Raw genomic sequence first — 27,035 nt, 5'->3', positions numbered from 1 at the left:
CTCACAAAATACTTGAATAATGTATCATAGGACTAGTCCTTTCATTGTGTCTGACTTGCCCATGTTGATACGGAAGTAAACACAAATGGATTTACTTTGAAGCTAATGAATATCAGGTTGTGGTCCATTTGCTAAAGAGGCCCCTGTGAGTGAGGGAAGCTGTAGGAGCTGCAGGATGTCCCAGGTGAGGAGGGGAACAAGGCTGCAGTCAGTAAGCATTACTGTGTAAACCTTTTCAGCAAATTCCCTGAAAAGATCCTAGAACAGAGGGACCTGAGAAGTTAAGAATATGGTGTGGCACAGGATGTAATGAGCACTGGGGGTTGTAGGCAACGGATGAATCACTGAACTCTACATCTGAAACTAATGATACACTATGTTAACTAATTGAATTTAAATAAGTTAATTAAAAAAAGAATATGGTGTGATATCTTTTTTCATCCTAAATAAATAATGACTTTGGCACCTAATTTTATATTTGCAGTTTTACATCATTTGTCTCAAAATGAGTCGCCAAATTATGTAGGTGTCAAGCCCCAGAAACTGGATCTGCCCTCTGTTGAGCACTTTAGCCCCAACAACTAGCACAATGCCCTAGAGGAGGCAGTCCATAAATATCCACTGGCTGAATGGGAAATGAATAAATGATTAACTAACTGGTTTAGAGCTCCTCAGCAAGATTTCTGCGTGAAGATCCATAAGGGCCCTAATTAGTCTCCTAGAAACTCTTGTACACTAGCCTACTCTCAATAAAGGTATTACTAGTAGGATTTACCTTTAAACCATATGAGGTTCAGGAGGATCTTTAATGCAGAGTTTTTCAAACCGTGGATTGTGACCTCTTAATAGTTTGTAAAAATCAACTTGGTGGTTTGGTGTATCAGAATGTAAATACATCGTAAATACAGTAGAACAGAATGGAAAAGGAACAGAGTGAAATGAAGGAATAAAGTGGAAGGAAAAATAACGAGCATCACAAGAAATAAGGGTGAGTGTTATTTCCTAAAACCTTTGTGGCAATGTCTGCACCCAGTGATTGTTTCTGTCTAGGTTCCTGGCCTGGGCTACTGCATGTCTCTTCACTGATCTGTCACTCCTCTCCAGTTTTTCTTCCCATGAGCTCCAGATTGATCTTTTCCAAATACAAACTTGGATCATGTTACGCTCCTGTATAAAATCTTCAAACTGATTGGGAAGATTGTTTGCAGAGGGCCCAATATCCAGCAGCAAGTGTATGACAGTAAGAGGAACTCACCTGACCCAAGTTTATCTGGTACCTCAATGATAAAATAGAAGGAAACTAAAAAAAAATAAAAATAAAAAAAAAAAAAGGAAGGAAACTCGACAAATGCTTCATCCATTACAGTGCATTGTGACGGAAACACACAAAGTATAGGCTCAGTATAATCTGTCACCCAGAATAAGTTCTCTCATGACCTAAGTTGCCCTTAAATAAACCTGCTTAATACAGTCAGGAACCACGGGAGTGAAAATAGTGGGAACATCAGATTTTCTAACAGGATATTTCAAGTGTCAGCAGTTTAATGTTTTCTCTAAGTTTTATTATAGTCCTTATCAAATCTGACAGGAATAAAGAAATACTAGCAGAGGAATGGTGAAACCCATTGTGTGCCAATGATCTGACTCTGAACAATAAACTTTAGAATATTTAAATAAAACTTCATCTATTTTTACTTTTAATTTTGTTCCTTTCTAAAAGAAGAAGAAAAAAATGATCTATGCATTCAAGAAAGACTTGATGAATGTCAACGATATACTTGTTGCAGCATTAGTTATTAGAAATTTATAAAATGAATGTCACAAACCCTGCCTGCAGAAAGCTCAATTTCAGTCATCAGGATAAAATCAGCAGTTCCTGACTTCAGGCCCCCTCTTCAAGAAGACCAACTAGCAACAGTTCTTAAACAAGACGCCATTGCGAAAATTCTAGAGCCCACCCCCAGGGGTGAGGCAGAAGCACCCACCCTGACCCACAGAGACCAAGAATATCACATTAGAACGGTAAAAGCAACTATACCCTGACCACATCACCCATCTTCAAGGCCAGCACAGTGGTGCTCTGAGAAAGCCCCCTTGGGCCTATAGTTTCTTCAGCAGGAAGAGATTCCAAGGTGGATATCTAGCTCCCCAGGGTTGTGGCACACTTCCAGAGAGACTCACTCAGGTTTCACATTTCAGGAATCACTGGGAGAAATCTGTGGGGTTTGACCCTGCGGATCAGTCAGAGATGGAAAAGGGAGAAGGACTTATAGCAACCGGTATTCAGATCTTGGCAGATCTTATTCTTCCCTGTAGCAATGCCTGAGCAGAGATCCTAGCTAGAGGCTCTGCCCATTAACAGAGTCGAGTCAGTGATCCCTTCTGACCAGGGACTTTAGTTGGCAGTTTTGTCTATTTGGGTCCCCAGCCAATGAACCATATCAGCAGTGGAGCTTGTTCTATAGCCTCTTCCAGGAATGGAAGCAAATTTGAAGGTCCACCCAACCTAAGTATAGCTTGCTGCCCCTCCTGACCAAGAAGCCAAGACAGAGAACATAGGAAACTGGAGCACAACTGGCAGGAGCCTAAACAGTGACACCGGGCAGCTCTGGAACCAGGATGATACCACCCAGCCACAGAGTCCAGCATACACCACTCGCCCAGTGAGTATCCTTCTCAATTACTGAACACAGCCTACAACCATCCCAGACAGGGAACAAATCTAGTCACCACACCCAATCACATAGCACAGCCTGCAACTCCACCCAAAAAGGGAGCCCAGACAGTGACCCCACCTGACCATAGAGCACAATCAGTAGTAGCTCCACTCATTTACAAAATATAGCTGAGGGCCCTTCCCAACCAAAGAGGATAACCAGGGGTGCCTGGGTGGCTCGGCTGGTTAAACATCTGCCTTGGGCTCAGGTCATGATCTTGGGGCCCTGAGATCAACCCCCATGTGGGGTTCCCTGCTCAGTGGGGAGTCTGCTTCTTACTCTTCTCTGTGCTCTCTCTTTCTCAAATAAAGTTAAAAAAAAAAAAAAAAAAAGCATAACCAGCTACTCTGCCAAACAAAAGAGTACAGCCAGGAACCTGATCATGAAGCATGGCTAAGGATCCCACCCAACTTGGGGGCATAGCTTGTGGCCCTGTATGAACTCAGAGCACAGCCTGAGACTCCACTAACCACGATTTGTTGTAGAGACCAGCCCACAGTCCTGTCATTAAAAGATTAATGGATAGAACATCCAGACAGAACCAATAAGGTAACAGTGGATTTGAACATTATAGACCAAATGGGCCGAACAGACATATAGAATATTTCATCCAACAGCAGCAGAACACACATTCTTCTCTAGTGTACAGAGAAATGTTCACCACAATAGAGCATATGTTAGGACACAAAAAAGATCTCAACAAATTCAGAAAGACAGAAATCATATTAAGTATCTTTTCTGACCATAATAGTGTGAAACTAGAAATCAATAAAAGGAGAAAAGGTGGAAAATTGACAAATAGGCAGAAATTAAACCACATGCTCCTGAACAATTAATGCTTCAAAAAAGAGATCAAAGGAAAAACTTTTTTAAATCTTGAGGGAATTGTAAATGGAAACATAACATATCAAAATTTATGAGATGCAGGGGCGCCTGGGTGGCTCAGTCAGTTAGGCATCTAACTCTTGGTTTTGGCTCAGGTCATGATCTGTGTTGTGACATGGATGGCTGGGACTCCTCATGCATTGTGTAGTCTGCTGGAGATTCCCTTTCTCTTTCCATCTCCCTCTGCCCCTCCCTCTATTCACATGTGCACACGTGAACTCTCTCTCAAATAAATCTTTAAAAAATTATACGATGCAGCAAAAACAGTTCTAAGAGGAACATTTATAGCAATAACTACAACTCAATTGCAAAAAAGTAAAATAAAATGTGATTTTTTTTAAAAGGGCAAAAGACATGAATAGTCATTTTTCCAAATAAGATATTCAAAGGGCCAACAAGTACATTAAAAGGTATCAACACTGTGAGGTGCCTGAGTGGCTCAGTCAATTAAGTATCTGACTCTTGATTTCTGCTCAAGTCACAATCTCAGGGTCTGCTTAAGATTCTTTCCTTCTCTCTCCATCTCTCTCCCTCTCTCTTTCTCTCTCTTTAAAATAAATAAATCTTTTTTTAAAAAAAGGTGTCGGGTGCCTAGGTGGCTCAGCCAGTTAAGCATCTGCCTTCTGCACAGGTCATGATCCCAGGGTCCAGGGATCCAGCCCCATGTCGGGCTCCCTACTCAGTGGGGAGCCAGTGTCTCCCTCTCCTTCTGCCTGCTGTTCCCCTCTGCTTGTGCACTTTCTTGCTCTCTCGCGCTCTCTCTCTGTCAAGTAAGTAAATAAATTCTTTTAAAAAAAAGTGTCAACATTGCTAATAATCAGGGAAATACAAATCAAAACCACAATGAGGTATCACCTCACACCTATTACAATGACTATTATTAAAATGACAAGATATAATGAGTACTGGCCAAGATGTGGAGGAAAGGGAACCCATGTGCACTCTTGGTGGGAATGTAAATTTACACAACTATAGAGGGTCCCTGAAAATTAAAAATAGAACTACAATATGATCCAGCAATTCACTTGTTGGTATATATATCTGAAAGAAATGAAATCACCATCTCAAAGAGGTGTTTGTACCCCCATGTTTACTGCAGCATTGTTTACAATAGCCAGGACATGAAAACAACCCAAGTGTCCACTGAGAAGTGAATAGATAAAAACAATGAAATACTAACTTTGGGGGAAGATAGGAGAGTAGCAGGATCCTAGGCTCACATCATTCCTTGGATACAATTACATAATGTTTACATCAGTATAAATAGCCCAGAAAATGACCCAAAGACTGGCAGAAGAGACTCTCCACAGCTAAACAAAGAAAAGAGGTCACAACAAAGAGGGTAGAAAGGGCAGAGACCCAGTCAGGAGCCAAATAGGGATGCAGAGAAGGGAGAGGGCCATACCCCACACCAGGTATTCCAGGCACAAGAGACCAGCAATGGGGAGACAAATGCCCAGAACATTTGGTTTTGAAAACCAGAGGGGCCTAACATCCTTTATAGGTTCTTAAAATCAGCAGGGTTTAGGACATGGAACTGTACAAATCATCAGGCTGCTCTGGGAGGCCCCACAGGGCAAAAGGAAAACGAGAGCCCACCCTTAAAGAGAGAGCACAAGAGCCCCTCTGAGATACAGCAGAGAAGCAGAAGTTTAAAAAGATCTTAAAAACACCTGTGGCATAAGGAAGGGAGATGTGTTTACTTATCTCAGAGCATGTGCTAGAGGAGCAGGAGTGTTCTCAGGTGGTCGCAGATCCCATCCCAAAGGAATTACCATGGACCTCACTGGCACCACAGGCCCACCCCTGTGCTCCCCGGCCTACTCACCCCTCCAGCCCTGGAAAAGGACTTTTTCTAAAGTGGCTCAAGCTCCCCTCCCATAGCAGACAATTTGTTGGGGCTGCTTGCACACTGCCACACTCGTGGGACAGCTTTGGATGAACTCCTGCCAAGAACAAGTTAGCAAGAGAATGCGAGGGTGGGGAGTGCCATATTAACAAGGTTTACCCTAGTCTGCTATGAGAGGGAACCCAGAGCCACTTTATTAACATGCTCAGGATCATATAGCCAGTAAGTAACAGAACTAAAATTCAAACCCATATGCCCTGGGTTTGAATTCCACAATGTTATAATGCCTGTCGATAAGTCAAAAATAGAAATATGCATATAGTATAATAGGTAGGGATATATCTAACTTAAATTTATTAGAGGAGGGTTGGAGAAGTTATTTTAACAATAATAATACCTAATATATTAGGCACCAGTTACATACTAATACATATTGTGCTTATTTACTGTGTTCTAAGTACTTTACATGTGTTGACCCATTTCAACCTTCAAGGTCAGCCGCATTATTATCTCCATTTTACTAACTAATAGCCATTCTCTCCTCCTTCTCTCCTTCCTTTCTATTACATTAGGTGAGTTAATCTATTTCAAGCTGATCCCCCTATATTTACTAGGTTTTCTTCAACTTCTGGTTGTAAGGAACCTTGTACTAAATTACTATTTCTTAGGGCCCCCACTAAAAATTATTATACTTTCTACCAAAAACATATAAAAAGATCAAAAGTTCAAATAGTATAAAAATGGCTGACCTGGGGCGCCTGGGTGGCCCAGTTGGTTAAGCATCCAACTCCTGAATTTGGCTTGGGTCATAATCTTGGGGTGATAGGTTTGAGCCAAGCGTCAGGCTCTGTGCTAGGTGCAGAGTCTGCTTGAGATTCTCTTTCTCCCTCTCCCTTTCCCTCTCCCCCTCCCCCTGCTTATGCTCTCTTTAAATCAATCAATCAATCAATCAAATCTTGAAAAAAAAATTAGCTGACCTTTCCATGGATTTTGTGATTCCCCAGTATGTTTCTTAGTCATATATAAAGAATCAGAATGACTTCTTGCTTTTTTCCAGATGTGTGCTAAGTAGTTTGGGTAGATGGATGAAAAACTCAACCTCTGCATGTAAGGAGTTTTTATTAATGTGAAGGACATAGTGTTAATTGATAGTTAAAACAATATAAAAATAAAGTAAAAAATGAAAAAACAAATACAAAATATTTTTAGTTTTTAAAAATTTAAAAACACAATACAATAGCAGAGATTGGCATGACTTGCTTTGGGTTGCAAATAAACAAAAACCATACTGGCTTAACCAAGAATGATTTATTTTTATGACATGATGAGAAATCAGGAGGTGGCAGACCAAGAAGGCAATAAAAAAAACCCAGGATCAATCAACCTTTGCTTTTCTAAACAAGTGACTTTCATCCTCAAGGTCAAAAACTGGCTTATCTATCTGATGCTCATGCTTTGCATTCTTGGCAAGAAGAAGGAGAAAGAGAAAAGGTACCTGCCCCTTTCTATCTAGAAAGCAACAGTCTTCCCATAAGCCCATCTTCTAGAATTTATTACATTTCATTGCCTGGGACTGCTCTTAAGAGTCTGGAGAAGTGACTATATTTACCTGTAGTATGGTCTTCCATTGATAAAGAAAAAAAGGAAAAATGGATATTGAGTAAGTAATAGCAGGATCTGCCACATGAGAAACATATGCATTTCAGAGATGGATAAAGAGAAAGGAACACATACATGAAGGGTATAGAGAGGTACATTATGAGAAGCATGTGACAGCAAGGGGTCACAGAAGCATCAAATGCCACCTCGAGTTTCAACAAGAGAAAGGCAGAAATATACCCACTGATTATGGCAATCAGTACATCATAGGGGATGTTTGAATATAAATGACAGTATACTGTTTAAGGGAAGAATTCAAACACTGTAGTGCATTAAAAAATGTGGGTACTAAAATACACAGCATTAATACACTAGATACAAAAAGATACAAAGAGGTTAGGGCCATCATTTATCCTAGGGAGACTAGTGAAAATAAATTTAAGGTTCATCCAGGGAGAACTTGATATGATGCTCCCTGGGCTACTCTACCTAAGTCTATCAAAATGGTCCCTGCTTATAGGGCTGATATGAAAAAAATAAACTCTTTCCTTTACAAAGTCCTGTCCCTGAAGGAAGTATTACCATTTGCTGCAATGACCAAGAATAGGAAGAGTTCTGTCTCTCCTGCAATTACATATGCTGTGGCTTCCTTTTGCCTCTGGATTATAGAAATAATTATGAACAGCTAGAATTGCAAGGCAGGTGCTCAACAAATCAGATAGGCCGCTAAAAAAAAAAAAAAAAAAAAGATAGGCTGCTTTTACAAAGTATACTGTTTTAACTAGCTCTCAGGATTTGTATCCTAAATAATTATTTATTTCTTATCGTATTCCAAAGGAAAGATTATTGAGACAATGTCATTCTTATCTCCTGAAAGCATACTGAGAACAAAAAAATTGCTTTTGAGTTTTTTTATGTCTCTTTTGTTAGAAAATGAGCAATCTTAACAAGGAGGATATTTGAAATATTATATTGATTTTCTTGAAGTTATCCCAACTACCGAGGCACAGAATAGTTGCTATATTAACCAATTATTCAAAGTTGAACTTGTCACTTCAAGTATATTCTACACCAAGAAATATTAATAAAGATTCATGTTAGAGATTAAAATAAAGTCACTTCAGTACAACAGGCTCAAATACCTCCTCCAATTTTGAGTCTCTTAAACTTTATCAAATGTAGACTATTGGTTTCTTTAGCATTGTATAATAACTAAAATGAAAATTTTATCAACTAATTTTTTAATCTGTGGGTTTAGGCTGTTAAAGTACCCTTCTGCCAACAATGTTTTTTTTTCCCTTCATCATATTTAGGAACAAGTATCTTGAAATATAATAGTATCTTTACAACATTAAATTCAACTAAATTTAGTAGTCCCTTGGGTAAAACAAAATTCACTTGTGAGAAAACAAACAAATTTGCAGGAAAAAAAAATACTAAAATCTACAGAACTACATTCCAGCACTATCCCAGTTTAAGGGAGTTTTGAGTGTGTCTAGACACCTTATGAGAAACAATTAGAGAAAAGATTAACATAGCTGATGACGTTCAGATCTCGTAGAGCACTGCTGTTTATTCAAATATTTAGATTATTAAATAGGAGAAATAGTAAGAACCAAAAAGAAAAGATGGATTTCTATACGCTATAGGAAGAACTTACCACCATTAGAGACACCACATTTTAAAATTGGTTAAGTACTGAATCTCTTCTCGTTTGAAAGCATCAAACATTTGAAAACCACTTAGCAATGGTTGGCTAGATGATACATCATAGGAGATCCACTTCCTCACACAGCCCTTGAAGTACTGCTTACATTTTTGTCTATGTGAATGACATTCCAGTGGTCCATCTCTATGAAATCACTTACAAAATTTTTTTGAATAGAAACTTATTTCTAATATCTCAAATAGAAAATCATTCATTGAAGAGGAAAGAAGGCAATGTGGGTCACAGAAATGGAAGCAATGGGGTTAAAAAAGAGAGTAAGTTTTGAAGAGGAAGAGATACCATGATGACCTACCAGACACATGGTATAAAAGAAAAGAGATAGAATGATAGATAGAATTCCAAGATTTCAAAACTGAGTAATCACATGAATAGTGGACTCCTTACAGAGAAGGAATTTGAAACAGGGGATCAGGTTTTGGAAGAAGTCAAAAATAAGTAATGCTCTCAGATGATGGCATGAAGTCCCCAGGGATATGTACATTTTATTATCCAATAAGACTACAATCTTATTTAAAAACCTGACTTTCTCACATGTTTTATTCTATCCCCCACTAGTGCTAAAAAGAAGAGTTTCCACAGAGTAAAATTCAAAACATGCTCGCTGAACTGAACTCCTCATGTTTTACATCAGGCATTGGTTTAACTCAACGTATGTCTAGCCAGATTCTCAGTGTGTAAATTGTACCATTGGCATAAGAAAGGGACTAGAAACCTGCATTAACTTTTGCCAGCCACTAGGATACCATTCAGAAAATTACAGCTTCCATGGCTGAAATGAGTTAATATCCTGCCAAATAGAAAGAAATGCATTCTCTCCCTGTTGCCAACAGATTAATTTAAATGCTGTGGCAAAGACCACTGAGCCCATTCAATCAGGATTATGTTTGACCAAATTTGCGATTTCATCAAAGGATATTGTAAACAAGAGCACGAGCAAGATTCCTATTAGACAGAATTAGAGATGTGCAGGGAAATGAAACTTAGATTCTACAAGAGAAAGAAAAAAATGTTACAGAATATAAAGCCTGAGCTATGTAATAACAGATGCTTCAAATTTTAACCATGAAATGATCTTCATTGTATATATCTAACAAATATGCAAAATATTATCATATTAATAACTAAAATCAAGTTTGAGTCCTGACATGTGCCACAGTATTTAAGTAGTATTTATTCAATGGACATGATGCATTCATTCATTCCACAAACCTATATTGCAAATCATGAAGCTTATTGCTTAGTGAGAGAGATCAAAAACATCCCATAAATGCATAAATATATATATATTTAGAAATTCTGAAAGGGCTAATGGGGTTAGAAAGAGTTAGTTTGGGGAATCCAGTAAGTTTATATTGTTTTTGTTCTAGATTTAAAGGGTAAGAAAGTAAATATATTTAGCTCACCGTTATATTTTAGCACATAGCACATTGCCAGACACAGAGTATACTGGACTTTGGACTGAAATTTGAGAAGTAAATAGGAATTAACCAGATGAAGTCCAGAGCTGTGAGTGAATGCAATTGAAGAAACTTCCAAGCCAAAGAAAAATATAAAAGATTTGAAGATAAGAAGAAAATGGTGCTTTTGAGTAAACTGCAGAACAACGGAGTAGTTAAAAAGAAAGAGACTAAGAGGAAAAGCATTAAGAAATGAAGGCCATCACTCAGGGCTTCATAACCCATGTTAAAGATTTGTATCATTACCTTAAGAATGGGAAAATGCTTAAATGTTTTTAAGAAGTAAAGAAGCATTATCAGATTTGCTTCTGTAAAAACCCCACTCTAGTTGCAGGGCAGAAAATATGTGTATTGAAAAGTAACTAAATGGATGTAATTAAGGAAGCTATTGCACATGAGAGGTTGGTAGCTCAAACAAGAGTAGTAGCAATGGGGATAAAGAGGCATGAATTTGAAAACCAAAAAGTAAAACTGACTTGTAGTATTTGGTAGACACTATTTTTGACAGTTATGAACAACAACAAAAAAAAACGTAACTTTCTTTAAGAAGCTTAGATTCTAGTTTGGGAAAATGCAATACATATATAAAAATAACATCACAATAGATATTTATAAGCATAAAAAAGAAAAATAGCAACATGTAGAGAACAGCAGGGGTAGGCGAGCCACTCCTTTAGATAAGGTGCTCAGGGGAAAGTTTCTTTGAGACAGCCACGTTTGAGATGAGAAATGAATAAAGACTTTCCAGGAATAGCCCTGGAAAGATTTAGAGGCAGGACATTCCAGGCAAAAGGAAAAGCAAGTACAGAGGTCTTTTGATGGAAATTTTCTTGGTTTATTCAAAGAATGGCAGACAGGCCAGTGCAGCTGGAGCAGAGCACAGAAGGATGAATGAGATGTGATCAGAGGTATAGATAGCATTTACTGCCACAGGAAACACAGGAGGATGGAGTTTGGGACAGAGGCCATGAGTGTAGTTTTGGGTGTGTTGAGTTTAAGGCACCTTAGAAACATCTAAAAAGAGATTTTTAAGTAGGAACAATACATACATGCAAAACTGAAGCCAAGAGAAGTCTGAGATCAATATACTAATTTCAGAGTCCTTATTATGCCGATGGTAAATTAAACTATGGATGTAAAGAAGACATCCTAGGGGGAATACACAAAAACCAGAAAAGAGTATGATTGAGTCTTAAGGAATTTCAATATTTAATGGTCAAATAGAGAAAAAAAAGAGCCTGCAAAGGAAAGGTGTAACCTGAAAGGTAGAAGAAAGACCCATATAGCTCAAGTCAATGGAAGTGAGTATTTCAGGGAGAGCGACCAGAGTGTCAGTTGCTCCTGAGAAGCAAAGTATGGATTTAGAGATGAGGATTTCACTCATGATTTCAGAGAAAACTAGTTTGCTGAAATAAAGAAAAGGCCAGACTAGAGTAGACTGAGGAGTGAATGGAAAGTGATAAAATGTTGCCACTTACGTAGACAAGTCTTGTAAGAATCTTGGATCCGAGTACAAAATTGGAAAAGGCGGAAGCCAGATGAGAAATTGATTGAGACAGGCATTTTGGTTTGATTTGGTGTGATGTTGTATCTTTGAAGAGAAAGACAGCTAAACATGTTTAGACACTGAGAAGTATCAAGATATACGGCTAGAGAAATTAAACCTTAAGTCTTACTAATACCAAGTGTAAATCTATCTTCCCCGTCTTCTCATTGTTTTAGCAATTGCTCACACTACATAAATACAAAATCTAGGGAAAAATATTTTGTATATCATAAATTCCTATTGTTTTCATCATTGGCAAAATATATTTCTTCACCTTTTTAATATGTTCCAACAAAAACAGGTGGGAAGTATTTGCATTCATGCATATACACTGTAGTACACTGTAGTATGTACTACAATTTCATATATATAGTCCGATTTCCTGGACTTCCTAGACTTGGCTTTTATTTACTAATTAATATCATCATAACATTTCAGATTGTGTATTCATTTTATATGGTGATATTTTGCTTAAAGTTGCATCATTCGACTTTTTCTTTCCATTTAAATGATCCAAAATTATAGGAAAAAAACACAGGGAAAACAATTCTAAATATATTTCAGCCAGCAGTTTTCATTAAAGAAATTTAGCTAAAAAAGAAACAATCCATAGATATATTTACTACATTGTCATAATGATTTTATGGTTAATATGACTAAAGATCAATGAAGAGGAAAATCAGTGAGAAGGAAAATCTCATCCAGTTGGTTCTCAACATTAAATGTTGTAGTCTGAGAAGAGATAATATTCAAATACCTACCTAATATATGATGTTCAAATCCCTCAGCCATCATTTAAAAAAATATTGTACTATATGTATGCTATTCATATATAATAAGTACATAAAAGTTTTAGCATTAATGATTTTTAAAATTTCTCTCTTACTGGGACACAATGCAAGATTAAGAGTATGTATGGTTCATACTATTCTAAAACTTGACTGACAAGATAAGGAGTTTGAATATCAGACTGTATCACAGTAAAAAAAAAAAACTCTGAAATGTTTAACCAGCAAATGAAGGTGCATGATAAGGGGCGAGGTTGGTTGGCACCATTAAAGATTAATTCAATGTTCAGTCATTTATTTAAAAAATATCTATTGAGTGTCTCCTACACACCAGACAAGTTTTTAAAAGGTGAATCATGGGCCAAATGCCTGAAATACCACTGTTTCAAATCATTAAGCCAATCCTCTGGATTCTGATTTTTTCTCTCCAAAAACAAATGCTGTAAATATTTCTTATAAACATTCTATGAGATTGTGGGACTCAGAGGTAGAACGAGCAGGGATTAAGTATTGTGCACTCAAAAACAAAGGAATTAGTAAGGCACTGGAGATTCAAGAAGCAAATACATGACACAAGGAAGGCAAAGATTATGTTTGTCAAAGAAACTTGTCTGAGATGCTCAGTGATTAGGAGCATGTACTCATAAACTCACACGTGGCTATTGCTTTCCTTATGAAAGCCAGATCTGACCAATATGGAATTTTGTTCATGTATTTTCCCACTAATTGATCAAAGCTAAATGCTAGCGGTGCAACTAGAAAATTGACCAGAGACATAATAGTAACTGCCAAGAGCCAAGGCTTGTGTGCTTCACATTCTAGCAGCTAAAAAATTTGTCCTTGGAAAGACCAACTCAGTAATGAAAAAAAATTCATAGAAAGGGAAAAGCCTCAGATTCACAGAACCAAAAGGTAACTTAGCAATTCTGACTACTGAGACACCCATGTGGGTGGTGGTTGGCCTCAAGGCCAGAGCAAACCCCAGAAGGGTTAGTGTCTGGTCCAGAAAGTATAGGAAAATTCACTTGCCTCAGGTCTAAGAATTTCCCTGAAATCTAACTAAGATATATCTAACTTTGAAAGAATACAGTTAGACTTAGGGAACCTAAATAATTTTTAAACCATGTGGAAATATACAGCTAGGGAAAAAATTACCCAGGACCCTAAAATAATCCATACATAAAATATAATTCAGTTTTGGAGGGACATACTCTTCCAAGTCTGAAGCTAGGCGTACACACCAAGAGCGGTAGAGAGAGATGATTTATCATTATATGCCGCAGTGAAAATTTTCATGGCTTCAAAGTATTTTATGAATATTTCTGAAGGATTGAACTGCTTGTCATAGTGTTGACATGAAGTCATTCAAATATTCTTCTGTAGTAATGAATACTGGCAAAAGTTAAGCACAAAACAATGAACTGGCAGCACCAATATTTCTCCACACTCTTTCTGTTAATCATCACTCACTGGTTCTGTATGTTCTTTTATAACTCACCAGTCCAAAAAAAAAAAAAAAAAAAAAAGATGCAAGCACACCCACAGACACTGATGATTAATGACAAGTTCAGATATGTGTAAGGCTAGAGAACAAATGATTAACCACTTCATCATTGCCCCACTGATTTCAAGAGCCATGTCAGTGTGCAGGATTTTCTGAAAACAAATAGACTTACATATCATCAGCCGGTTTCAGACAAGCTGTGGTCCTAATTATTGATTTTTTAAAAGGTATTAACTCTGACAAGTGACCTTAGAGGACTCAGTTACCATGTGCTACAGCCTAATTCCCAGAGTGACCGGGATCAAGGAAATGTCTAAACTTTAGGTAGTCTCCAGAGAGAAGAGTTAATTCTAAAAAGTCTATACAAAGCGCCTGACCTCAGACAATGACTCTTGCCTACAATCTAAGTAATGGAGACATGACAACTTATCATGTATAAGCAAAAAAGAAAATGGAACTTCTTTTAAATGTAGTGAAGTCTAAGAAAAAAATAATCACATTTTATGTTTAGAGGATTCTAAGAGTTCAGTTGTATTCTATGAGAAGTTTATCACTGTTTCTATATCCAATATGTATCTATCTTTGAAATAATCCCCTATGTTTATGATACCTTCACACATGACGCTTTGGTGTCATATGCTGTATAGTCTGTTTTCAACTTTAAAAGGCATTCTTTGCTTTTTGCACTGAGAATTAAGAGACACTGATGAAAGATAATTGTTACAGGCACAAAATCTAGCCATTTTTATGACATCCAAACTTTACCAGAAACTTATAGTTAATCATACTTTTTGACTAAGATTCTAATCTAGACTTTAAAAACACTCTAAAGTTTAAAGTGACTCATTATTTAGAAAGCTCTTCTTGTTAAGATTTGGCTAGATATTTGTAAAACTCTTCCCCCACATATGTAACATTTACACATTTCTTCACTTTCTTCAAGGCTCTTTCTGTCCAGAATGTCAGATTTCATATACCTCTTCGTTGTTTTTAAAGTTTAAAGCTCTTCATCCTCCAAATATTTCATCCTAATAGGCTGCCATCCTCCAAGATTGGATGATTTTACAGAACTTAACTCAAAATACTTGTGAAATTCTTGAGATTAACAATGATTGCTTCAGACATCAGGTGGAGTTAAGAGGTGTAAGAAATAATTGTTTGGGTTTTTTTATTTTCTTTTTTTTATTTTATTTATTTATTCACGAGAAACACAGAGAGAGAGGCAGAGACACAGACAGAGGGAGAAGCAGGCTCCCCATAGGGATCCCAAGGTGGGACTCGATCCCAGGATCTCAGGATCAAGACCTGAGCCAAAGGCAGGTGTCCAACCACTGAGCCACCCAGGCGTCCCTTTAATTTGTGTATGTAGTATCCCCTGGGAATTCTGGCAGAAGAAAAGTGTTATGGAAATAAAATCTATTAATAATAATTGTTTCATAACTGTTTACAGAAAAAAAAAAAAGAAAGGAAAAGATCTGTGAAAAGCAGATCCCTATCTGACCACTCTTCATATCTACCAAATTCCTCATGCCCTACCATCTCACACCTGCTATCTCCTCACCGTGGTCTGCCTCCAGCAATTGCTAGATCAGTTTAACAAGAATTTCCCCTACCTTTGATGAGTCCTCTTGAGAATTTTCAACCCATCCACCCCGACCCCTTCCACTCTCTAACTAAATATCACTACTTGTTCTTCTATTTGGAGTTGAGCTTCATCTCTCTCTCCCTTGTTGCATCTTAACACCTATGGCGAGAGCTGAATAGGTGTCAAGAATTTAATAAGCAACAGAATGATTGTTTTTCTCTAACACATGACCTTAAAAGGCAAGGATACTGACTGGTAGACTTCTACCTCCTGTACCCAAATTGGGGACCACGCCCATAGGACATCTTTAGAATGGTGACACCATTCTAAAATGTGTAACCTCTCAAGTATTATGAACTTCAACTCCATCAGGGTCCCAGGGGAAGAGTGTGGTAGAAAAGAAAGGATATGTGTGGGTTTTTTCCCAAAAAAAAGACAAGATGATTAAATGTGGCCCAGCAGTAAATATTATAGGAATAAAATCCCTTTGGGATAACACAAATGCAGAACAGTAAAAATGAATAAAAGGTTTGATTGAAGGTTTTGGTTGTAATACAGTATGTATTAATGAGAGAGAGAAAAAGAGGCAACAAAATAAGAAAAGGAAATACAAGCCAGCACTTTTAAAAGAACATGATTTCAGAAAGGGAAAGGAATATTAAAGCTCAGTTCTAAATCCAGAATAGGATATGTAGAAAGGAGGCTATGAATCAGGATCTGTAGGTACTAACACCTTTAATTACCTTAGTTTAAATACATTAATGATTAACCTTGAAATTTAAGATGCAACCAAGCTTACAGCTGGTAAATATATTTACCTCTGTAGCAGACATTAGCTAATATTTAGCTTTCCATACGATACACACTTATAATATATGGAAATCACTTTGTAGCATTTTTCACATAAATCTCAATAAAAACATTAAAATACATTATATATATATATATATATATATAATTTTCAAGAATAAACTAGAGAATGCAACTGTCTATCCTTACAAAATTAATGTGCGTGGAAGCTGGGGACCTACGCAGATAACCTTGCAAAACCTCTTCCATTTCTAAACCTATCTTTCTTTAGTTCGTCAGCAAGTTTATGGAGCATCTATATTTAGATTTATTTTATAGATGGGAAAATAGAGAAAGTAATGGTAAATGGACTTCCCAAGGTGTTAGAGAGGATGTCTATCTGAGTTAAAATTATAATTTATGGTCCCTTAATTGCCCAACTAATTACCGAGCCTGCTGTTAAAAGCACTAAGTTATACTTTATGAATAGAAAGTTTGATGCACATTTCCTCTGATATCAAGAGAATTACATCAAAAGAAGGCCTTCTCTACTTTGTATGGATATTTAGAGTTAAACGTTGCGTCAGTTACATGTGGTTCTGAGAAATATGCTGCCCACGGTATGTTAAGATAACTCGTACAGGACTAAATGACACAGTCAGAAAATCTTTGATATTTGACCTTTCTGTGCCTTTCAAATTCTCTTTTGGATGCATTAAATGTACAGAATACACCTGAATCAAAATAACTCAAAAGCCTGGAACACCAAAACTCTTGATTATTACATGAAGTTTCGGAAAAAGTAGATAGAGCTACATTTTATTAAACAAATGTTAACACCAATTTGAAGTTTTAAAAGCACACTCAAAACATGCATTCATTTATTCAAAAAAAAAAAAAAGCCATGAATTAAGTCTTCCTCTATGCCAGGCACCTGATGGGACTGTGCAAGATGGCAACTGTGAGCTGAGAAATGACTCCGTCTGACTCTTGTTAAGCAAGGATCACCCTGCTTGCCAGCTTGTGAATAGATTTTAGGGATTATTAAAAGCTGAATTGTGTCCCCATGAAACTTGTATGTCAAAGTCCTTAACCCCCTGAAGGAATGCAGAATTTGCCATCCAAAATTTACTTCTTTGGCATATTGATTATTTTGGGCTAAATATTTTTAAGAAACAGTCGAACAAGAGAAGCTCTGAAATCCAAATAGGAGTATTCCTTTTGTATGAAAATCTTACATTTATTAGAAAAATTTCCATTTGTAAGGCTGTCTCCCTCTCTGTACCAGGCAGAAAAAGATGACTAAATCTTTAGAAATTCTTATCAATGAAGAAGGCATCATAACAACCACACCTTTGTTACTTGTTGACTATGTTTTTCCTAGTAACCTCCCAACACTGACCTCCCCACCCCCAAACATTTTTTTGTCTTTAGCTGAAGATACTATTTAAGGTGATGGTTGGCCTACTTCAGAGGTTACTCAGTTTTCCTGGGCATCACTGTGAAGTATGCATGTTATTAAACTTCTGTTTGTTTCTTTCCTGCTAATTTGTGTTTTATGATTACAGGTGGGAGTTCTCAGACAAGAACCTAGAAGGTGAAGGGGAAACTATTTTTTCTCCCCTACACCTGAATATGTCCCCCAGAATATGACTGTATTTGATGATAGGATCTTTAAAGAGGTAATTATGGTAGAAAGAGGTCATTGGGTGGGGCTTAATCCATTGACTGGTGTCCTTATTAGAAAAGGAGTCTAGGACACAGACACACTAAGGGAAAGTACCATGTGAAGGAAGACACCAACCCTGCCAACACCTTGGCCTTGGATTTCTAGCCTCCAGTACTGTGAAAAAACAAATTTCTTTTAAGTCACCCAGTCTGTGGTACTTTGGTATGGCAGCCCTAAACTAATTCAGGGAGCAAATCCAGTGATACACAAAAAAGGTGAAACTGCCAGGTACAACTTTAATTATTCCAAAACCGAAAGGGTAAATTTAAATTCAGAAAATTTTATTTCATTGTTTTCCTTAGTTAAAATGAAACAATACTACAGAGATGCAGTATAGTGTCTAAATATACAAAAGAATAGCAAAGGACTTCATTGTGATGATTTTCTTGCTTTTGACGTATTTTGTTGGACTCTTGTTGGAATTCAATATTTCTATGTTGAGATAATGATAAACACTATGTAAATGTTTTGAGCAAAATTTTTAAACTAGGAGAAGAAAATGAGTGGACACAAAAAGTCCTGGGACACAGGACTGCAAAAAATTTCAAAGGTAATTTCTGAGGAGGCTTCTCAAGAACCACGCCCCAAACATTTTGTGTAGCTAGCAGTGTTAGGTTATTATCCTCCTCGTTTTGCTGCTTCTGAGCTACCCTCATCTAGGACTATGCAGTTTTTAAATTTACAAGGTCAGTGGAATACTGAGAAGGATGACTGTCCCCAGAGCTGACATTGCTAACAATTTTCTCTCTCATCTTGATTTTGGCTTAGCTTTTGTCCATGATCTTCTGAATAAAGAGTTTAAAAATTGAGGTTTTGAGGGGCAGGATAGGGAAACTGAACCCAGAATTGATTGTTCCCTTTGAAGAACCAAAACTTCAAAATTTGCATCTCTTTTCACTATGCACATTCCTCCCAAATCAAGTAACCAACAAGGAAGAAAATGGGTGGGGAAAGATATCTCTCATACAGCTGGTTATACATTGATAAATAAATCCAATTTTTCTCACATGCCAGATTGTGACCACTGGGGATCTTCCCAGTAAAACATTAACCAACTCTGTCCTTATTGAAACAAGGCAATGAATAACAAGGGAGGACTTTAGCTCTAATCTGAAGCCATAAAACAAAGTGTATGAGGCATGATAATTCAACAGGAAGGAGCTTACTGACCCTTCCTAGACTGGCAGCTCTTTAAATTAAGATGGCTCCTAAGAGAAAAGGTGAGGTTTTTACAGGTCAGGCAGCAGGTTGTCTCGTTAAAATTAAAGTTTAACATTAGTCCATTGAGTTTATAAGGAAAATGAAGCAAATACAATAAGGAAGAATAGAATTCTCAGAGTAGTTCAGGAGAGTATTCAAAAATCAGACAGACATGTATGAAACAGAGCTCTATCAGTCTCTAATTGTCCTAGACTATGGAAAGTTAACATTTTTGAGCCTTTGCTCTCTCTTATAAAAATGGGATAATATTCAACTCCCAGAGGAACTCCGAAGTCAAAATAATATACCACATGTAAAGCATTTAGTATAAGGCCTGGCACACAAAAGATACAGCAAATATTATAGTTTTATTTCTTTCTTTCTGCCTTTATTGTAAACCTATTTATAGTACTGTCTTCTATCAACTAATATTTATTGAAGAATATGAAAGCCAGATGACTTTTAGTTTGTCAAGGTGTTCTCCAAGCTGGACCTTAGGAGGCCACAGTGACCTGGCAAAGATTTCTAATATTCTTTCTTTTTCCCACTTCACCTTCATCACTGTTTTCTACTTTTCCTATTTGCTATTTCTAAAGTATGAGATCTGGGCCATTCTAGTGGCTGGGTGAGAAAGTATGAAAAAATAAAGAAATACTGGTGGTAATATTTGAAACACTGATATTAATTATATATGAAATATGTCTAATGATCAACTGAACACCAAAATGAAATATAGACTAGATGAAAAATACTTGTAATTTACATATTTGCCTTCTACTCCAAATAGAAGCAGTGAAGCCAGAATGTGTCTTGTTAGTTCAGATGGAAAAATGAACACTAAAGGCTCTATCACCCACAGGTACAGCTGGACCCACCAAGGAACACAAAGGCCTAGGCTCAAGGGATAGGAGTGCTTATCACTCAAAAGGACCTGTAGAACAAGTAGTTAATCAGCACTAATGAAATCTCTGACATACAGAACAAAGATATTTCTCAGAGATGGAGTGGACCTCCGGGGAACCAAACAAAACGGCACCAGTTATTAAGTAACACCGGCTATCATGACCTCATGGGCCTCCAATCAATGGCATCCACCTTCTCAGGAGACCCCTGCCCCAAAGTTTGCCTTTCAAAACCCTCACTTGCAAACCATCGGGGAGTTCGGGACTTTTAACCATCAGCTTCTTTCTTCACTGCAAAAGCTTACTTGTCAGTTATTACTGGGTAGATGAACTCTCAATTTATTTGGTTTACAAAAGCCCTCCTGAAATACTCTAATAGAGAATTTTCTGTGTTACTTGCCAGGCCCCAGTGCTGAGCCTTATAGACTCTGGTTCTCAGAAATTATTTCAAATGGAACTTAAATGAAGATCAGCAGAAATAAAGTTAATTAAAAGCATGTATTCCCAAATTTCAGGAGAACTGTATCTTGATTTAGACAAAGCATGCAACATAAGCTCAGAGAACAAATAATGACATGTTGAAAAATGCCATTTCCAAAATGAAAAAATAGCTGGGGAGAGAGAATAAATACTAGTAAGAATCTAAAATTCCACCTACTTTTCAGTCTTGTAAGAGATAAATTAAATCTTACCACTAGATTAGGAACAAAGAAGAAAAGCCTGAGAGACAGAAAAGTACAAATAAGGGAAGCCTATAACAGAAAGAAAAATTCAGGAAAATAAAAATGTCAAAAGGAATGAATTAGGTAGAAAAATACCTACCAGGTGATTTGGAACTGGACCTGGAAGCAAAGGTGTGGGAGACTTTTTGAAGCTTGCAGCAACATGGTCATTTCTGAGTGAAGATATTGCTGAGAATGAAAAGGAGGCATTCATCTCAGGAAGTGGCTATGGCTATGCCGGAGGTGCCAGCACGAAGATCAACAAGAATTCCTGACGTTCCATCATTTCTTGGCAATAGGAAGACAGAATCATGACCCCCCACCCCTTCATAGAAACAGCAGGACGACGTCACGGCCACTGTTTCACATGGAGTTGGCCCATAGGGATGGCTACATAATTTGCAGGGCCTAGTGCAAAATGAAAATCTATGGTCCTTGCTGGAAACAGGGAAGTCAATCTTTCCTTCCCCTGGGCCTGCAGCCCCACCCCACAGCAGATAGATATATTCTAATGTATTGCAATTTCCACGCTGTGTTTTGCTTGGTACCTGGATAGGCAATGGGAAACACTCTTAGTTTGGGCTTCTATAACAAATTACCACAGACTAAGAGGCTTGAACATTTACTTCTCACAGTTCTGGAGGCCAGAAGTCTAAGATCAGGGAATCATCATGCTTGAGTTGCTGGTAAGTGCCCTCTTTCCAGATTACATAGGTCTATCTTCTTGCTACATCGTCATATGGTAAAAAGAGAACTAGATAGCTCTTTTGTCTCTTCTTGTCTCTAGGCCACTATCTACATTCATGAAGTCTCTACCCTCATGACCTAATTTCCTCCCAAAGCCCTATGTTTAAATGCCATCACATTAGGGTTTCAACCTAGGAATTTTGAGAGGTTTTAACTAACACCCACACATTGTAGGCCCCTTGCTAAGTTGCCTGCAGATTGCACCATGGCACTGCCAGCCTACAAAGGAGATGGTCAAAGTTTTATGCCATCCTAAGACACCATGAAGTATTAGACTAGCCCCTACCTTCTCTGTGCCAATGCCCAAGTTCTCTCAGAATCAGGGCAGTGTCAGAATATAGACATTTCCCACCAATGGGACCAGGAGGGTTACAGTCTTGGTGAGGTGGGGATGGGTCAAGCAGAACCCAGAGAACCAACTGACTGAGACCAGTAAGCTGAGAACCAATACTAGAGAGGTGGGCAGGTAGAGCTGAGGGGACTACACCTGAGCCAAGTCTCCAAGTCTCCAAGGTTCTGAGCTCCCAGTGCATATACTCTAGCTTTGCACTGGACTCTTACAAAATACAAATTCAAAGATAAAATGATTAAGCATTTCAAGACTGCAGCCTGAGCATTGAACATTAAGCAAGGAATGCTACTGAGCAGGGGGCCCTGAACAAGTACACAAGCAGCCACGAGCCCACTCTGTCTATTACTTCTCCTCAGTGCAAGTGCTAGAGGTCTGATCATAATCTGTTTTATTTCTAAATCCTCATAACGTGTAGAAATTGTTGCAATCTCCAGCTCTCCTTGCCTTCATCCATTGCCATTCTCTAATAATGCTGCCTTTACTGTTTGCCTTAATCCCTTTCCAGTATTTAAGAAAAATCTGAAACATCTATAAAAGTTTAAAAAGAGAGAACTCTTTGATCCTATGTCAAAGAACATGGGACTTTTTCTTTTCAAAATGAGTTATTTTTGTCATTGTTATCATTATAAGATCATATACTTACATAGTTAAATATATTTCAAGAAATACAGAAAGATAGAAAAGTAAAAACCCCTCAAATTTTACATTCCTAGAATCACTTCCAAGAGTCAATCACTAGTAGGAGTAGTTTCTTTTAGTTCTGCTGGTAGTTATTAATGTACTTTTATTTTTTCATTAGTGTACCTTTAAATAAAATACTTGTACCTTAAAATCTTGTGTTGTCAACAATAACAAGACTCCCAAGTCCCTTTAAATATTCTTAGAGTCATATTGCGCTGTTACCCTGTCTTATGTGTCAACCCATCCTCTTTACTTTTTCTTTTCTCCTAAGTATTACTGGGCAATTTTTATTAATATTGGGCATCATGTATAATGTTCTGGGTATCTCTGTGTTCAAAATATTAATTTTTGGATAATATTTTATGAAAACTTGAATTATCATTGAAACTTACAAACTGACTAACATCTTGGTATAATTTTCAAGTCACTGCATCAAAGTATCCAGAGTTGCTAAAATTATTGCTCTTTCCTCCATAAATGAATTATGTTCATGTCTCCAGAAGCCTTTAAGAATTTTTTTTTCCCCTCGGGGTACCTGGGTGGTTCTCCATGGTTGAGTGTCCACCTTTGGCTCAGGTCATGATCCCAAGGTCCTGAGATCCAGTCCCTACAGGGAGCCTGCTTCTCCCTCTACCTATGTCTCTGCCTCTCTGTGTCTCTCATGAATAAATAAATAAAATTTAAAAAAAAAAAAAGAAATTTTTTCCCTCAGAATTTTTAAATTGAAACAAGACATTTCTACACTTTCTCTTCCTTTTCTTAATAATTTCTCTTAGTATTCAGTTCACCTTCAAGGTCTCCTGAGACCTGAACCTTCTACAACTTTGGGAAATTTTCTCTTATTAACATTAATAATTATATCCTCTTCTTACAGAACTTCTATTAAGACTTGCTTAATATACTTGTATATTTCTCACCTCAAAATTTCATCCTGTATTCGGGAGTTTTTCAACTTTATCTTCCATATCCCAATTTTCCTCTCAGCCATGTTCATTCTATCATTATTTGTCCACTTCACTAAATTTTGTACTTTAGCATTCATATTGTTTAATTACCCAAAGTGTTTCTCATTCTATGTTTTCCTATTCTTTTTCGCAAGTGATATTTTCTGAAATCTCTTTGAAATTAAGAATTAGCATTTTTAAAACATTTTGTTGGATACTATCTCTATTTCCTTTGAGATAGTTCCACTTGTATAGCTTTCATCTGTGTGCTCCTCTTCATGCTGTTTTCCGTATAAGCCTGGTATTCCTGATGCTTATGCATTTATGAATGAACTTCTAATTGATTGGGTTAAATAATCAGTAGGAATTCCCTCTGTATTTATATAAGCTCTTTCTTTTCCCGTACCACAACTTCTTTTAAATAAGATTTGGTTACATGTTCTGCGGAAGCAGGTAGCGTGTGTCTTGGTGGGGAAATGAGGGCCATGAACAATCAGGTGGAGGATTTCCACAACTGTGGAAAATCCAGCTCAAAATTCAACAACAACTCAGTTTTAGTATACTGGGTGTTGGGGTGGGGGGACCATGGACATGTATGTTCATGTGTGTCAACTGGTGAAGTTCCAGAGTTACCTGGACCTCCACCATGCTTTTCTTTCAGGTCTCCACATTAGGATTTCACGCCAGGTTGACTGGAAGGTGCACATCTTTAGAGAAGGCAGTAGTCTGAATGGTAGCTTTCTTGAACATACAAGAGAAACAGCTATTTCCAATGCAGTTGCTAATTAATTCTCCCGATAATAGTCCTTAACCAGGCCTATTTGTAAATGCCACTCTTTACTGCAGAGCTCTGCTCTTAGAGCTTCTCTAGCTTCTTCTGGGAAAAATAATACTTGTCCTTGATTCCACTGGTTACCATCTTCTCACTTCTGATTTTTCCATCATTCCAATTCCATTGGGTTTCTATCTTCATGGAATTCTTTCCATGTTTTCCAATACCAGTTTGGTTTCATTATTTTACAAATAAAATGTCTATCATTACAATGAGATCTTTAGCAGGGAGGAAGATAAATGGACATGCCCAAATCATGGTCTTGAATCTTCAACTGCCTGATTAATCTAATGTTAATTGGCATTACACTTGGCTTTAAATTAGTGCCCATTTAACATTTGAATGTTATAAATGCTACAAAATCCCTATCAAAATTATCTCCATTTCAGTCAGAGAATGCGATCCAGTTATGGCTGTGATTGAAACAGTAGATTTATCATATTGAAAAAAAAGTTTACAAGTATCGACAGACTCAAAGAACAAATGAGATGTCTCATTTTAGAAACAGGCAAAGATGAGATGTGGCCAATAAAGGACAACGACACAAGTTAAACTCATCTGGGGGAGAAAATAAGTTATATCTTTCCTAAAGGTAAAAATATTACAATAAAGTAATTACTGCAAGAGATGGGAGACACTTGATTGACTATAAGAGAGAGAGCTCTCTCTTAGAGCTAAACAGGATGGATTAAGAATAAATTATGGGGAGATGGTGGTTAGAACTCTGTGTATGTGAGGGTACATTAATATCTGATTACTGTTCAAAATGCCAGATAGTGGTAGAAAGCAGCTACAATTAGACATAGCCTTATTAATTAACAGCTTCCATTTTCAAGGTGCCTCATTACTATAATTACAACAGATCAGGGGAAAAAAATTCACACATCTTACAATGAATCAGCATTAGAAACAGATTTGAAACCTCCATTCTTATTTAGTAACTTAAACCATTTTGATCTCATATTACTTGAATATGTTTCCTAAAAAGAAAGAACCAATATATTTATACGTTAAGCATGGAATTTCTATTAATTTTGAACATGGTCCACATAATGTAATTTAGCACCACAGTTTCTAATAAAAGGATTAATACAATCCATGTAAAAGAACATAAATTAATAGCTAACAGGTTGAAAATCAGCAAAATTCTTAAAAGCCCATCTGTCAAATATTGTACCATTCATAGACATATTATAAATCAATGGAATGACTAATATCAAGCTGTTAACTGAGGAAACTTAATACCTTCTATTACACCATAATGGAAATTGGGTCAATCAAATATCTGCGAATAGAGAAATTGGGGGAGGTGTTGGGTTTTTGTTTTGTTTTGTTTTGTTTTTAATTTGGAAATCTACAGAGTTTGGTTTTTTGAGTTGTTCTGGAGTTGGGGGGGTTATTGATTTGTTTCTTTTTTTTTTTTCAAAAAAGCATAATATCCTAGTTTTAAAAGAGTTTTTAAATAGCGTATATTCCTTAATAATGTGTAAAAAGTCTGGGCAGCACGTGATTTCTAAGAGATAGCATTACTGGTAGAGAATAAACCAAACAGTACTTCTAAGTACCTTCTAGCCAAGACAGTTTGATCTCATTATTTTGTTTAAATTGCTAAAGTCATACTTTTATCTTTCTTTGGTCATATTCCCAGAAAATTATGATGTATTTAAGCAAATAAATAATTTGTATCTGTTGTTTCAGAGGAATGAGGAAATGACAGAATTACACTTTTCTCTGCGTCAACATGTGCTCTGTGGTAACAGGATAAACAGAGGATGACCTGAACAAAACTGGAGGCTCGCCAATGGAAAAAGAAAAAGTCTTTGATATATCTGAATACACATTAAAGAGGAAAAAACTTACAAAAACACTAGCCCTGCTTTGCCAATATCATGTTTCATGACAAAGAAATTAATTCTTCAATGATGAAAATGACGGTCTTTACTGAACTTAAAACATGAAAGTCTTTAAGAAATTCAAGACTTTCAGAAAACTCATTCTAATCTAGTCCTGAAATATTCCTTCCTTCACCCATAATCATACATTTTTAATTGTGTTGACATCTGAGAAAGATCAATTAGATAAAATCTGTCATGTCCGGAAGATTGGTATAGAATAAAATTAGCCTTGCATTGGTCTAAATTCTATCATGATAGTATAATTAAAAATTTTGCGTGTGTTTTTTTCAGCTTGTTTCATGCCATTAGTATATGATTAAAACAGTTATAGTTGTTTTTCTGGTAGTTGTTTATTTCCTTTAATGTGATAAGATAGAAATTATGCCCTCAAAGATATTAGTTGAATTACATAAAAGGTTCTTGTCAATAATCAAAATTATTTTCTTTGTCCTGACAGCTACTAGAACTTATTTTAGATTAGCTTTCATATACTGTGGGAGGAGAAGGGAGAATTTCATATACAGCAGATACCCCAAGTTATCCATACATACCCACCATTAAGAACATTAAGAATGAGTCTAGA

The 27,035-nt window shown here is 36.9% G+C and overlaps 2 long non-coding RNA genes across 5 annotated transcripts in view; one reads left to right on the top strand and one right to left on the bottom strand.

Moving 5' to 3' along the window:
* LOC140632707 (uncharacterized) overlaps positions 1 to 27,035 on the bottom strand; it is a 668,295-nt gene that overhangs the window by 519,847 nt on the left and 121,413 nt on the right. The window lies entirely within an intron of this gene.
* LOC140632710 (uncharacterized) lies at positions 692 to 26,788 on the top strand. Its single transcript, XR_012030358.1, has 3 exons — positions 692 to 988; positions 2,466 to 2,663; positions 26,256 to 26,788. It is a non-coding gene; the product is annotated as an uncharacterized lncRNA (long non-coding RNA).

Source organism: Canis lupus, chromosome 4 (assembly GCF_048164855.1).
Source record: "Canis lupus baileyi chromosome 4, mCanLup2.hap1, whole genome shotgun sequence".
NCBI classification, from domain to species: Eukaryota; Metazoa; Chordata; class Mammalia; order Carnivora; family Canidae; genus Canis; species Canis lupus.
The sequence above is the reverse complement of the archived record's forward strand: the minus strand, read 5'-3'. Positions and strand labels throughout refer to the sequence as shown.